The sequence below is a fragment of the Orcinus orca genome, chromosome 5 (assembly GCF_937001465.1).
Source record: "Orcinus orca chromosome 5, mOrcOrc1.1, whole genome shotgun sequence".
Lineage (NCBI taxonomy): Eukaryota > Metazoa > Chordata > Mammalia > Artiodactyla > Delphinidae > Orcinus > Orcinus orca.
Genome location: NC_064563.1, coordinates 59,999,076 through 60,013,641, shown reverse-complemented (window position 1 = coordinate 60,013,641; position 14,566 = coordinate 59,999,076). Strand labels below are relative to the sequence as shown.

The 14,566-nt window shown below is 41.8% G+C and overlaps 1 pseudogene; it reads right to left on the bottom strand.

Annotated features, from left to right (window-relative positions):
- Positions 1 to 1,776: 1,776 nt before the first annotated feature.
- LOC125964410 (60S ribosomal protein L17-like) lies at positions 1,777 to 13,889 on the bottom strand (annotated as a pseudogene).
- Positions 13,890 to 14,566: the final 677 nt, after the last annotated feature.

Sequence of the window (14,566 nt, the reverse complement as noted above, 5' to 3'; positions counted from 1 at the left end):
AAAAAGAGCCAAAGGGGCTTCCCTGGTGGTGCAGTAGTTGAGAGTCCGCCTGCCGATGCAGGGGACATGGGCTTATGCTGTGAATATTGTTTTATAACATTTTTTCACTCGTAAATATATTGGGAACAAATCTCCATGACCATATATGTTTTTTAATTAATTAACATAAGGGCTTCCCTGGTGGCGCAGTGGTTGAGAGTCCGCCTACCGATGCAGGGGACACGGGTTCGTGCCCCGGTCCAGGAAGATCCCACGTGCCGCGGAGCGGCTGGGCCCATGAGCCATGGCCGCTGAGCCTGCGCGTCTGGAGACTGTGCTCCGCAACGGGAGAGGCCACAACAGTGAGAGGCCCGCATACCGCAAAAAACAAACAAACAAACAAAAAGAGCCAAAGAAGAACTAGAAGAAACCATATGTGAATATTTTTATCATTTTTAAAGTAAAAAGAACGTTTTAAGAGAAGAGGGCTACTACAAAAACACTCCTTATTTCCCTACTTTAGTTTGTAACCAACTGAGAGATAGACCCCAGAGTCAGAGAGATGATGAACATTTTCACTGATACAGCAGATGTCAGGGAACATAGTTTAAGTCAGTAATGACAATGGACCTGCTCATACTGTACCCCAGAAGTTGACTTTCCCAGTTACAGGCAGCGCTGACCACCTGCAGGCCTGCAGCTTTGGGCAGACACCCTATAAAACAAGGATCAAAGGATGTGTGCTGTTTGCAGAAAGGGGACAGACTCAAGGCCAAGGGTAAAGGTAGCTGTCTCTTCTCCCAAATTCACCACTCAGGTAAGTGTCAGCCCAAAGGGGAGCCAGGTGTGTTACTCTGGTAGAGGCCCTCCCACATGAAAAATATGAAGAGTAGAGAATAAATGTTCTCCCAGTAACAAGCACAACACCAAGTCACAGTCCACAAAGAACAGATTGAAATATCTGAGTAGATAAAAACTATAAGTGTCTACATGTGAAGAAGAAAAAAAAATATATATATATATTCAATTATTGCTATATCCTGTAGTTAATGTTCTATAATGTCACCATGAACACTGATTTAGCAAATACCGAAGCATTGCTCCTGGGGTAAATATATGCCTAGGTTCCTGCAAGCCCCTGACCCCAACATTTTTGTCAACCAATTAATACATAACTTTATACATACTACTGTTTAAAGAGACCTTATTTAATATACACTGTTGATTCATTAATACTAAACCCATGGCCAACAGCTACTATAACTCATGCCTGAACAAAGCTTATCGAACACGTATTTTCTCTGCAAGGCACATCACAGCCTTCTTGCACTGAGGAACACTAGACTGCACTTCAGCACTACCTTTTGGGGGCCATTTTAAACAGTGAAATCACCAACAAAAAGCATCAAAATGTGAAAAACATGGCACTAAATAGACTGTGAAAAGGACACTCATTTACAGTATGAGATGTGAAGCAAGAAGGTTGAAGGTTGCCCTATTGGACCTCAGCTGGGAATTATCGAGTCATGCGATTCAAATTTTTCACTGCTCTGCACATGTCCACAAATGACCACAGAAAACACCACAAATATTGATTTGGGGTTACAAGGAAATTTTAGTGAATAGGCAAATTTGCAAATGCAGAATCCATCAATAATGAGGTTGACTGTACATAAACACACACATTTCAAAAGCAAATGACAAAATGGGAATTCCTTCATGTATGTCAGATGAAAGAGTTATTAATCACTATACAAAGAGATCTTGTAAATTAAAATTAAAGTGCAAACACCCCAATAGAAAAAAACAAAATCGAAGGATATGAATCATGCAATTCACACTTGAAAAAATACACATAATTTCTGGAGAAAAAAACTCTTCGAAACTTTTATACGAAACCCCAACCCCTCCTTCATACATGCTCATGCACTGTGGGTGGGAGTACAGCTGGGCATAGCCACTCTGGAACCAATGAGGAAAGGTTTCAGAAAGCTCATCTCATGTAACCCAGTAATGCCAACTGTAGTAAGTAATCCTAAGGAAATAAATGAGAGATAAATAAATAAATAAATTAGTGTAAAGATATATGTCCATTGATAATTCTTTTGCCCATTGTTTATAACAGTAGGAGAAAATGTGGGGAAATTTTGTACTTCTTTTTTTTTTCTTTTACTTTTATTTGCATTTATTTTTTTGCAGCATTTATTGCCGGGCCATACGTTTTTGTTTCTTCAGTTTCTTCTGGGATATCTTTTCCTTCTGTACAACCTCCCCTTCTGATTCAGGAACAATCTGTTCTTTTTCAGTAAGGATCATCTCAATGTGGCAGGGAGAGCTCGTGTATGGGTTGATCCGACCATGAACTCTGTTAAGTCCCACATTGCACCTTGGGGGCATTGTTCACTTGGAGGTGCTCAATCTAAGCCCTTAAGTTCAGCATTACTCTCTGCATTTTTGAGCATGTGCAGTAAAAATTCAGCACTCTATTTGGGCCACCGACCCTGCATCTAGCCCCAATGTTTGGCCTGGGCACACCTGTCATCTCCATCACTGTAGCGACAGGATGGCACACATTGCTTCTGTAAAGTGACATCCTTCATACACTTGGTGGCTTTTCAGATATGCATATGCTTAATGGCATGGGCAGTTTCACGAGTGTCTTTAAAGTGAACACGAAGATTTGAAGCTCTTGATTTGCATGATTTTGTGCAGTTATCTGGGTCAAATGAATAGCAAACTATTTTTAGAGGTCACCTCAAGCCGCTTACCAGAAAAGCAAAATCTTGTATTTCTAAAAACAAAACACTAGTTACATACATTATGACATACCCGTAGAATGGAATACTATACAGACATTAAAAATGACGTTAAAATACATGCCTTGATATGATACAATATTTGTGCTTGTCTTATGTCATCTTTTTTTTTTTTTTTTTTTTTTTGGCGGTACGCGGGCCTCTCACTGTTGTGGCCTCTCCCATTGCGGAGCACGGGCTCCGGACGCGCAGGCTCAGCAGCCATGGCTCACGGGCCCAGCTGCTCCACGGCATGTGGGATCTTCCCGGACCGGGGCACAAATCCGTGTCCCCTGCATCGGTAGGCGGACTCTCAACCACTGCGCCACCAGGGAAGCCCTTATGTTAATTAATTAAAAAACATATATTGTCACGGAGATTTGTTCCCAATATATTTACAAGTGAAAAAATGTTATAAAACAATATTCACAGCATAAGCCCATTTTCACAGGTCCACAATTATATTCACCAAATTTTTAAGAGTAATTATCTATTAGGGGTGGGAATATCAGTATTTCTTAAAACTTCTTGTCTTTTCAAATTATTTCTATAAATCACTATGCATAGTTTTTGAAACAAAAATAATATTTCATGTTAATGTCATATATCTGCAACGATCTTAGCATTCTTGATTTAAAAAGGAAAGCTGATCCTTTCCTTGGTTCCTCCAAGATTCTTAAATATTTTTATCGTTTCAAAGAGTCAAATGGATTAATTCAAAGAGCTAAATAGGTTAATAGGTTTGGTAAGGAAAAGGACCTTTTATGGCTGGTTTATGAGAAATTGTGGTTCTCCTTGTATTTCCTTTCCTGCCTTCAGACATATGCCCAGCTCCCTTTGATTTCAGCTGTAGAATCTCAGGCGGTAGGCTGAACTTCACACACACGGGACAACACGTGGATGTGATTACATTATAAGTGGGATTCCCCTGCTCTCCGCAGAGCAAGAATAAAATCTAGCAGTTCAGTGTGCTGTGGGGCTTTTGTCATTTTGTAGTGTGCCTTTGGTAGCTCTTCACTACAAGGCTATCAGTTTAGCTGTTGGGGAATGTGTGGTAATAAAAGATGTCTTCCCTCTCACCATATGGAGCTATTCTACAGAGTGTATGCCCTGCCATTTCACTAACTATTAATAGAGCCATGCCGATTTCTCCTCCAAGCTGTTACAATCTCTTTAAAAGATGATGTCTAAATTTGTATGCAGATATTCTGATTCCCACAGCATCTCCTCTCCCTTAAGCTTCCTGAGCATAATCTATACCTTATTTTCAAATCTGGAGTAGTCGATTTTTTTTCATGACAATATCCTTTTGGGATAGGGCTCTAGCTGACGTATATGACAACGGAGAGTGCTTCGTCAGCAAAAAACTTATGGAGCAGGTGTGCTGAGCACATCACACTGTGAGCCAGGGATTATGGGGAGACATGTCATCCCTGCCCTGGGGGAACCTTTTGTCCAAATGAGAGCTCACAATTTCCCTGAGTTAATATCCTCCATCCCAAGGAAGTCTCCCACAAGGGCATCTGTCTTCCATGTTTATCTTGCAGGCTGCGTATCTCTCCCTATTGAGGAACTGAGAACTTAACCTCAGATTTTTCTGGGATAAGGTTTATCAGAATAAACACACTCAAATCCACCTGTCATATCCACGAGGCACTTGGGCATTTTCCTGGAACCTCTTGAGCCTAAGATCTGAAGCTCTAAGGACATTTCAGACACTGTGTGTTCCCTCCTCTTTAGCATGCTTGAAAGCGTGGTGGATGCTGAGCATGTTATTATACTGGAAGGATACTGAGATATTCTCTCTCCAATCACATACTAATAGGTGGCATGTTCCCAGTGCTGGGAAAGTCAGTGTTTGTACAATACGCTATTATATGTTGTTGAAAAAATGTAAAGAAGCAAATAGTTCATAACCTTGTTAAGATGTCAGTCATCCTTTTTTTATGAGACTCAAGTGTAACTTAGTGGAATAAGCATGGCTTCAGAGTCAGGCAGACTAGCTTCCTTTCCTGTTCCACTACTTACTAGCTCAGTGATGTTGGGCTTACTACTTAGTATCTGTGAGCACAGCCTTGTAGAAGGAGCCAATGAAATAATAGCAACCTTATAGAGTTGCAGTAAGATTCAATTAGATAATGTAGGTAAAGTATGGGGCAGCAAGGGCTCAGTTAGTCATACCTCTTGTAACTGTGAGTGACTTTGAAGGAGAATAACTTTCTGCTTCACTGGTATACAGTCATTCATGCATTGAGCAAGTCTTATTGAACTGCTATGTTGCTACTAAGAGCCAGGCTGACATAACCACTGGGGAATTAGTGTGTGTGTTGGGAGGGAGTAGGGAAGGAACTAGTCCCTGTGGCACAGAATTCACAATCCAGCAGGAAGGGGCAGGAATGTTAACAAATAAACATAGTCAGCGGGATAAGTTACATAAAAGGTGTACTATAGACAAAAATTTACAGCAGAGGGGTTGACTAATGTCTGATTGGTGCATTCAGGCAGGGCTTCAAAGAGGAGACGAAGGATGAGCTGCTTCTTAAAGCATGAATAGGAGTGCCCAGACACACAGGTGGGAAGAGAAAGGTCCTCCAAATAATTTGACCATGAACAACTAACGAAAGCCCCTACTTTAGCAAAATGCCATGCACGTTGTAGATACTCAATAAGTATTTAATGAGCTACCACTTGGTCACGGTAAAGATCCACATAAAGGTACATATGTTGTAGACACTAATTTCACAAATCTCAACCACTGATGTGCAAAACATAAAATCTTTTTTTCCCCCTAAAGCCCACCGTTGTTTCTTTGTCAAGCACCATACTTTTTGATGCAGGAAATGTGATCTAGTCACCTCTGGCTCATCACTTCCAGTTAATTCAGTAAATTTTTTTTACAGCCATTTCAAGAGATGACTTGCACATTCAGGATTCTGTCCCTCCACCACTCTTTTCCAGGGACCATCCTCCTGACCTATAAGATGGTGCTGATTATACCTACATTGGTGTAAGTTTTAGAGGTAATGTTTGTAAATCTCAAATTACTAGGCACACAGTATGTGCCCCAGATGTGAGAACAGCAGCTATTACCCACCCTCGGCCTGATCTAGATCAAGGATGCTCTTGCCACCCTGTAGTCCAATTTTTAAAATGTTACCCTTTTATTCAAGGAAAATAAGTTTTAATGGTTCATGGAATAGCATAGAGAAAGTACAGGTTTCCTCCCACCCTTGAAAACTGGATGCCTAAACCCCATAACGCCTTGCCTGCGACTGTACACACTACCTCAGCCAAGCAGAGCCCCATTTCAGCAGTCAAGCCACAGTTGACTTCGGTAAGTCTCTTTGTTAAAGGGCCACACAGCGAGATGCAGATTTGCTTAGTACTTCTCTGGATAATTATGAGCTATATATCAACAAAATTTCAACCACAAGAATTTTATCTAATCGAGTTTACTTGAACCATTTAAAGATTTTTAAGGAATACCTCAAGAAGGTTTTTGAGATTCTCTAATGAGTTACTTAAACTGTCTGGACTCAGGAAGTCCAGTGTTGGCAGAAATAAATCAGTATAAGGCCATGGCTAGTAGTTTGGCCAAAGTATCAAGATGATAATATGGGGATTAAGCTTAAAATTTGGCAGAACAGTAGCACTCATGGATAACCCTAGACTATTAACAAACAGCTAAGCAAACTAGCTGCTTACACAGTAAGGTGAGGTTAAAGGTAGTATGATTCATATAATTACTTTCAAGCTTCACAGTCTTCAAGTAACCTGCCTACAAGATACTTTTTGTGTGACAAGGGAGTAGAAGACTTAGAGTCGATTAGACAATAATGATGACGATCACTGAGAAGATTGGAAGAAAGAAAACGAGCCGCAGCTGACAAACCCGGAAAACCCTCCAACATTCATGTTTTATGCAGTCACTTTATGGTTAAGAGATGACTGTGAGGACTTAACAAAATAACGTTAGAATTTTAGGATTTTTTTCTAGGTTGCATAGAACTAGGAACTGACAGACCCCAGGCACAAGAAATCTCAGGTTACATAAATCTTGTGTGGTTTCACTGAGGTTATGTTGAAACCAAATTAAGTTGTAGGATGAGAACTTCCTTTCTTGCGTGATCCGTCCTGCCTGGCTCTTCCTTGCCCAGATTTTTCTTTTTTTTTTCTAAGACTCACAACTAAAAGGGAGGAAAATAGGAGACCAATGCCTAACTCAGGAGCTGTGCCTGCTGGATACCTGGTCCTTGCAGCCGCTTCAACCCAGGACCCTAACAATAGGGTCATTTGACATTTGACACAGTTCCTTCAACCCTTCTCTCCTTTCCATCTGTTTAATGGAGAACAAACACTAAGTGCTCCAAAAACAAAACTTTCTCAAGATTTCTAGTAACTTAAGTCCTTAGAAAAACATACAATAGCTTTTACAACTTCCCATGTTTTTTAAAAGGATGTACACACTAAGAAACAACTAGTTCTCTTTTTTCCTCTTTCTCCCAGACTTATGAACAAGAAGAATTTTAAAAGAGAAAAAGTTAAAAAGCAAGGTTCAATCTACGATCCATTTACATACAACACTGCTCACCATGGGGGTAATTGTACCCACCTTCATTTGTTCCTGTCTGTTACACCTGTTACCAGATTACCTGGTAAAAGTATCTCTGGATTGGATGTGGAATCTGGTTTAGAATTATGTCACCTGCAAACACATACACACACTCTAACATAACTACCTCTGTGGTAACAACCTGAGAAGAAAGCAAAATAGCTAAAATCTCTACCTAAAGAAAAACCATTTAAGCGCTGCAATTACTTGCAAGCTACTCTGAATGCATAATACCCAGATATTCCTGTAATTAAATGTGATTCTGGGAAAGTCACTGGTACCATACATAACTGTTATTTGATACTCCAAGTATTAAATTCTTTATCACGTTGAAATATTAATATTATCACTTTATAACTCTCCATACCTGCCTCCTACTGATTTAAGAGAGTCATTTGCTATGATAATTCAGACCCAAGGCAACCTGGAAACAAAAAGAAATGCCAGTTAATGTCAAAATGAAGCCAACTCTTGGGTGTCACACTTTGAAACAGACTCAGAATCTAATCTCAAAACATTTTACTGTTTTGGAGAAATTGCAAGGAATAAAATGAATGTTTTTCAAGAAAACATTCTTTAACATTCTCATAAATATGTGTGTCTTTTAAATACCAAGAATATGAATTTTGGCTATACTGTAATATCTTCAAACCCAAGATATCATTTGTATGACAGAAAGACAAATTACTTCAGATATTTCTACATTATGCTCCAAAAATTAACTTAGATGTATAGAAGTTGGAAATAAATTTCCTCATTGAAATAAGATTTTAAACTAGCAGTTAGTCCCCCTAAACTAGCCTTCAGAACTCAATTTATCTTACAATGTTGCTGAACTATTAGATATTTGGAAAGTGTTAACTAATGCTACTACAATTATCATTGCTACAGTATAGTAGCTATTGCAACATTATCCAATCTCATGACATAACTGGGCACAGAACGTTTCATTGTAAATAGGACAAGATAGACTAAAATAATACAGAGAATCATTTTTACTTCTAGAAAGCATATGTGGGACTTCCCTGGTGGCACAGTCGTCAAGAATCCGCCTGCCAGTTCAGGGGACACGGGTTTGAGCCCTGATCTGGGAAGATCCCACATGCCGCAGAGCAACTATGCCCCGTGCACCACAATGACTGAACCTGTATTCTAGAGCCCACGATCCACAACTACTGAAGCCCGTGCACCCTAGAGCCCATTCTCCGCAACAAGAGAAGCCACCACAATGAGAAGCCCGCACACCACAACAAAGAGTAGCCCCCGCTTACCACAACTAGAGAAAGCCTGCGCACAGCAACAAAGACCCAATGCAGCCAAAAATAAACAAATAAATAAATAAAAAGCGTATGTGGGTGATATTCTTTTTTAAGCTCTTACACTTCTATTTCTCTCACCTACAAATGACGATTTAGCTGGGTATTAAAATTTTGACTAACTTCTATACCCCCTCAAATCCCACAGACATTGTTCTATTGTTTTTTATTTTCTACCACTGGCAGATTGGAAATCCAAGGCACCATGCTTTTTAATCTATTGTAGGTAAAACATTGTTACTGTTGTGGTTGTTTGATGGAAGCAGAGGTGAGGGCAAAATGAAGGTTAGGACATCTGTAGGAAATTTTACAAGAAGTTAACTATATGTTAGTGTTGTGATTTTTAAATCTGAAAACTTAGGTCTTTCTTCAGTAGAGAAACAATATAATTACACCATATCTTTATTATTTTCCATTTATTTCATCAAAAGGATTTAAGCAGAGAAGTAGCATGGTTGGAACTTATTTTGTGAACACTTCTGTGGCAGTGCAGAGAATGGCTTTTGGGCAGGACAAAAATTGATGCTGGAAAATATACGAGGAGTCTTCTGCAAAACATCAAGATACAGAGAGCATTACAAAGGGATAGAGAAAAGGAAGTAGATGGAAGAAATACCTAAGAGGTAAAATCTGAAACTACATGACTTAGTGATTCATTGAATATGAGGAAAGAAGGAATAGGAAAAATTTAGAATGAATGCTCATATAATGTAAGGGTGACAGTGTCACTGATACCGTCACTAATTATGATTGGGCATATAGGGGAAGGAGTAAGTTGATGTAGCTGTGTGTTCTACCTATCTATTGCTGTATAACAAACCATCCCCAAACTCAAAGTTTTGAAATCACAATCTTTTTTTTTATCTCGCCAATCTGCAGTTTGGGCAGAGCTCAGGGGGGATCTCTTCTGTGCTCCACGTGGTGTCAACTAGGGCAGCTTGAATGGGAGCTGGAGGATTCACTTCCAAGATCACTCACTCATTTGCCTGGCAAGTCCGTGCTGGTTGCCTACCAGGACCTCGGTGGGCTCTCATGTGGCTACCTGACTTTTTCACAAAAGGGTGCCTGGGTTCCAAAAGCAAACATTCCAAAACATGAGAAGTGGAAGCTGTCAGCCTCTTAAGGCCTGGGTGCAGAACGTGGCACCATGCCATTTCCACTACATTCTATTGGTCAGGCAGTCGCAAAGCCCAGACTCAAAGAGAGGGACATAAACCCCAATTCTCAATGGGAGACATGTCGAATAATTCGGGGCCATGTTTTAAAACCTCCACACTGTGGGACACCTTAAGTCCCACTGTGGGACACCTTAAGTCCCACTGTGGGAGAAAGTCCAATAAGTAATTTAACTTACAAACCTTAAGTTTAGGAATGAGGTCAAAGAAGGTATGTCAACTTGGGAGTCATCTATCTATAGATGTAGACAAAGATACATTTACTGTAATTTTAATAAAGCTTAAGTTTCAGGCAATTTACTTTCTGGATGAGGCCCTGTGCTTAATTTTGCATTCTTTTCCTTAAAGAGAGACCCCAAAGTTGTATAAGCTTCAGACCCCACAAAACCTGGGCCTACCCTGGGTAATGTTTAATGTTTAGAGTAGATAAGATGATCTGAGGAGATTGTATAGAATGAAAACAGCAGTGAACTTAGAATGAAAATCTAAAAGTGTCAATATTCACAAGGTAGGAGAGAAGGAGGAAGGAGTTTATGAATAGGATTTTTAGAATAGGATCAGAGACAAGCAGAGATCCGAAAAGAATTTTGTCACAGAAGTCAAGGAGTAGAAAGTTTCTGGAAGCAATGACCGGTAAACAGTCTCAAAGCATAAAGGTCAAAAGAAAAAAAGAACTAAAAAGAATCCTTTGGAGTTGGCATCCTGGAGTTCCATTAGCAACCTTGTCAAAGCAGCTTCAGAGGAAGTAGAACCACCTTTCAGTGTGTTGAGAGTCAATGTTAATTGAAAGAAATGAAGATAGCAGGAAATCTGGTTGAAAGGTATTTGAAATAGATGCAGGAATAAGGGAGGTTGACAATCTCACAACTTCCTGAGATTGTTTTAAGCAAAATGCAAAGCCTGAATAGTGTTACAACTCTTAAAGAAATTGACACAACATTTTAAAATATTCCTACAATGAAAACACTAGGCTCAGATGGCTTTACACAAAAATTCTCCCAAACTTTGAAGGAAGAAATCATTTGTCTTTACCAATTTCTTCCAGGAAATATAAAAAGAAGAAACATGCCCCCAAGTCATTTTACAGAACGAGAATAGTCCTGACCCCAAAACCACGCCAGCATTAGGAGAAGGGTAACTTTCTGGTTTCTAATTCATGAATAAAGATGCAAAAATGTTAAATAAAACACAAGCAAAGTCAAATGGAACAGTGGAAATAAAAGATAATATACCATGACCAAGTTGCTTGTAACCAAGGAACACAGGGCTAGTTTAACATTAGAAAATTTGTCATGTAATTCAGCACATTAACAGATTTTAAAAAGAAAACCACGAGACTATTTTAATAGATGTGGGAAAAGCATCTGATAAAATTCAACATAACGCAAACTCTAGTAAAAGGAGAAGAGAAGGGAGCCTCCCTAGACAGTCTCTATTACCCAGAAGTGTTGTAAGCATCCTCTTTAAAATCAGGGATGAGGGCTTCCTTGGTGGCGCAGTGGTTGAGAGTCCGCCTGCCGATGCAGGGGACACGGGTTCGTGCCCCGGTCTGGGAAGATCCCACATGCCGCGGAGCGGCTGGGCCCGTGAGCCATGGTCGCTGAGCCTGCGCGTCCGGAGCCTGTGCTCTGCAACAGGAGAGGTCACAACAGTGAGAGGCCCGCGTACCGCAAAAAAAAAAAAAAAAAAAAAAAAATCAGGGATGAGACACTATCATCACTTCTTGTCAGCCTTGTGGTGAAGGCAACACTGATATCACAGGCCTAATGAAGCAAGTCTTCCTTGGTTCTGTGCTGAGCCTACCACTCAGTAGTCTTTGCTAACTCAGTGTCTTCCTGACACCCACATGTGCTCCTTCCTTGGCATCTTCTTCTCAGTGTGGGCTGCACAATGGAATCACCCAGTCTTTAAATTTACTGATGCCTGAGTTCCACCCCCAGAAATTCCTATTGTGACTGATCTGGGCTATCACACAGGCATCTGGATTTTCAAAATCTCCCCAGGTGACTTTAATGCACGTCTCAGGTTGAGAAGCACTGAAGTGGCAGAAGAGGAGAGATGGGAAGGAAGGGAAGAGTAGAGCTATGATTCTCAAACCTGGCTGCACATTAAAAAATCCTGATGCCCTGATTGTATCCTATACCGTTTTTTTTTTGTTGTTTTTTTTTTTTTGTGGTACGCAGGCCTCTCACTGCTGTGGCCTCTCCCGTTGCAGAGCACAGGCTCTGGACGCGCAGGCTCAGCGGCCATGGCTCATGGGCCCAGCCGCTCCGCGGCATGTGGGATCTTCCCGGACCGGGGCACGAACCCGTGTCCCCTGCATCGGCAGGCGGACTCTCAACCACTGCGCCACCAGGGAAGCCCCCTATACCTATTTTTAAGTCAGAATCTATGGAGGTAGGATCCCCAAAGTTTTCTTATATATAGCCAAGATTGAGAACCACAGCTCTCTCCTTCCTTCCTAGGCGATGTCATCAGCTCCCCTGGATTCAATTACTAAACACATGGCAATGCTTCAAAATCTGTATATCGTGCCTGGAGTTACCTTCTAAATAGGAACATTTTAAACCCAACAGCCAACTCTACATCTCCTCCTGGAAGTTCCAAGGCTGCTGAAGACCCGAAGCTTCTCCTGCATCACAGCTGTGTCCACTTACTCCATTCTTCCCATCAGGCAGCAAGCTCCACAAGGAGGAGAGTGTTACTACTGCACGTGCTGTATGTGAGGATTGAGGGTGAGTTTCTTAAATCTCCCTTATCTAAAAGACAGGATTGTTTCCACATCATTGGCACATCCTGCAAGTGGAACTTAAGACCCATAACTCCTGAGAAGAGGAGAGGTACAGGAGCAAGAACCCAGCACAGTGTTGATATTACTGATATTTAAACAGTTCTGGGGAGACAGTACAGAAGGAATGGGAACCAGCCTTTAGTAAAGCATGCATTAGAAACAGACCAGCACTCCCACCTGCAGAAGCACAGAACTGATGTCAAGAAGACAGTCTGGGGCTGTCTGGTGGCGCAGTGGTTGAGAGTCCGCCTGCCGATGCAGGGGACACGGGTTCGTGCCCCGGTCCAGGAAGATCCCACATGCCGCGGAGCGGCTGCGCCCGTGAGCCATGGCCGCTGAGCCTGCGCGTCCGGAGCCTGTGCTCCGCAACGGGAGAGGCCACAACAGTGAGAGGCCCGCGTACCGCCAAAAAAAAAAAAAAAAGACAGTCTGTTTCCAGTCCCATGAACCTCTGAACCACGTTGCCCAGAAGTACCCTTCCACATGTTTTCTTTCCCCCCTTTTCCATCCATATTAAAGGGGTGAAAAGGGACTCCTGTAACCCTCACTGTCACAGCAGTGAGAAGAGAAATCTTCCCACACCCCTGCAACCCACATAATAAGAAGGGACCTTCCTGCCTAAGTGACAAGATGGGAATCCCCTGCCACAGAGGCATCTAGAAAGTAAGGGATGTCCACTGTAAATGGAGTAAGCACCTCTCGGCCAAGGAAACTGATCTTTCCTTGATCTTTTTCAACTCGATCTGCACTTTTCATAAACTATCTTACTGAATCTACATTATTATCTCTAGGGTACAGGTGAGGAGACGGGGCTTGCCCATGGTCCCCAAACCAGTGACCAGTGGTAGAACCCAGTGGTCAGCCCACCTAGGCAGAAAACAGGTATCCCCCAGTTTTGGAAAGTTTGCTTTACGCCACTCCGCTTTTACAAAGACCTACATTAGTACCTATTTTTGCTAACCGAAAGAAATCTGAAGAGGATTTTCGCTATTAGCGTCCAGCATTTGTTTTGCAGCGAGCTGTTAGAGAGGCAGCATGCAACCCCAGTGGGGAGAGCAGTACTGCCAGGCTCCTTCCCGGAGAACCGCACTCAGCATCTCGGCATCCAGCCGCCATAGCTTTGAACTCTGTCTGTGAGCATCTGTGCTTTTATCTCAATTTATTTTGTGTATCCATTAGCAAGGTGTGTCCTAAGGTGTTTGCCTCTTCTCTTTACGCCATTTCGGCTTACAAAAGTTTTCATAGGAAGGCTCTAATTTCATATGGAGAGGGGGAAAACCTGTTACTCCAAAATCCTTGTTTTTTCCACATTAAAATGCACTAGCCTATTGTTGTGGTCAACTGACTTTATTTTTTTTCTTTTATTCCTATAACAAGGGCAGGAAGCAAAAAAGGTAGTTTTAAAGGGAAAATTCAAATGAAATGGTAAAGGCTGAAAAACTGTTCTCGAAACGTTTCCAAAATAGCCCTCACTCTCTTGAGAAGGAATGCAGGTTATCTTTGATCTCATGTCAAAACAACATAGAATAACACCATGAACTTTTTCCATCTATCATTATCAAGATCAAGGAACCTGGCATTCATCTTCGTAAACAGTCTGTTACCCCAGACTCTAGGCCAGCTGGGGAAACCCACCGCCCTGGGGACCCCACTCAACATTCTCTGGTTGCTAAAAGCCACAGGTTTCTCCAGGGAAAAGGTGACGCTGTACAGGAGGTCCAGTCGCCTTTGGGAGACTGCCAGGCAAAGCCGCCATCTCAGGCCTCCTCAGCCAGGGCCAGAGTGCAAACAGCGCATCGCTGGCAAGGAAGCGGAAAGGCTCTGCTTGTCCCGGCGAGGCAGCACCAGCTATGCAGCACCAGCTATGCAGTGGCCTCCCTGAGTCGCTGCTGTGCCAA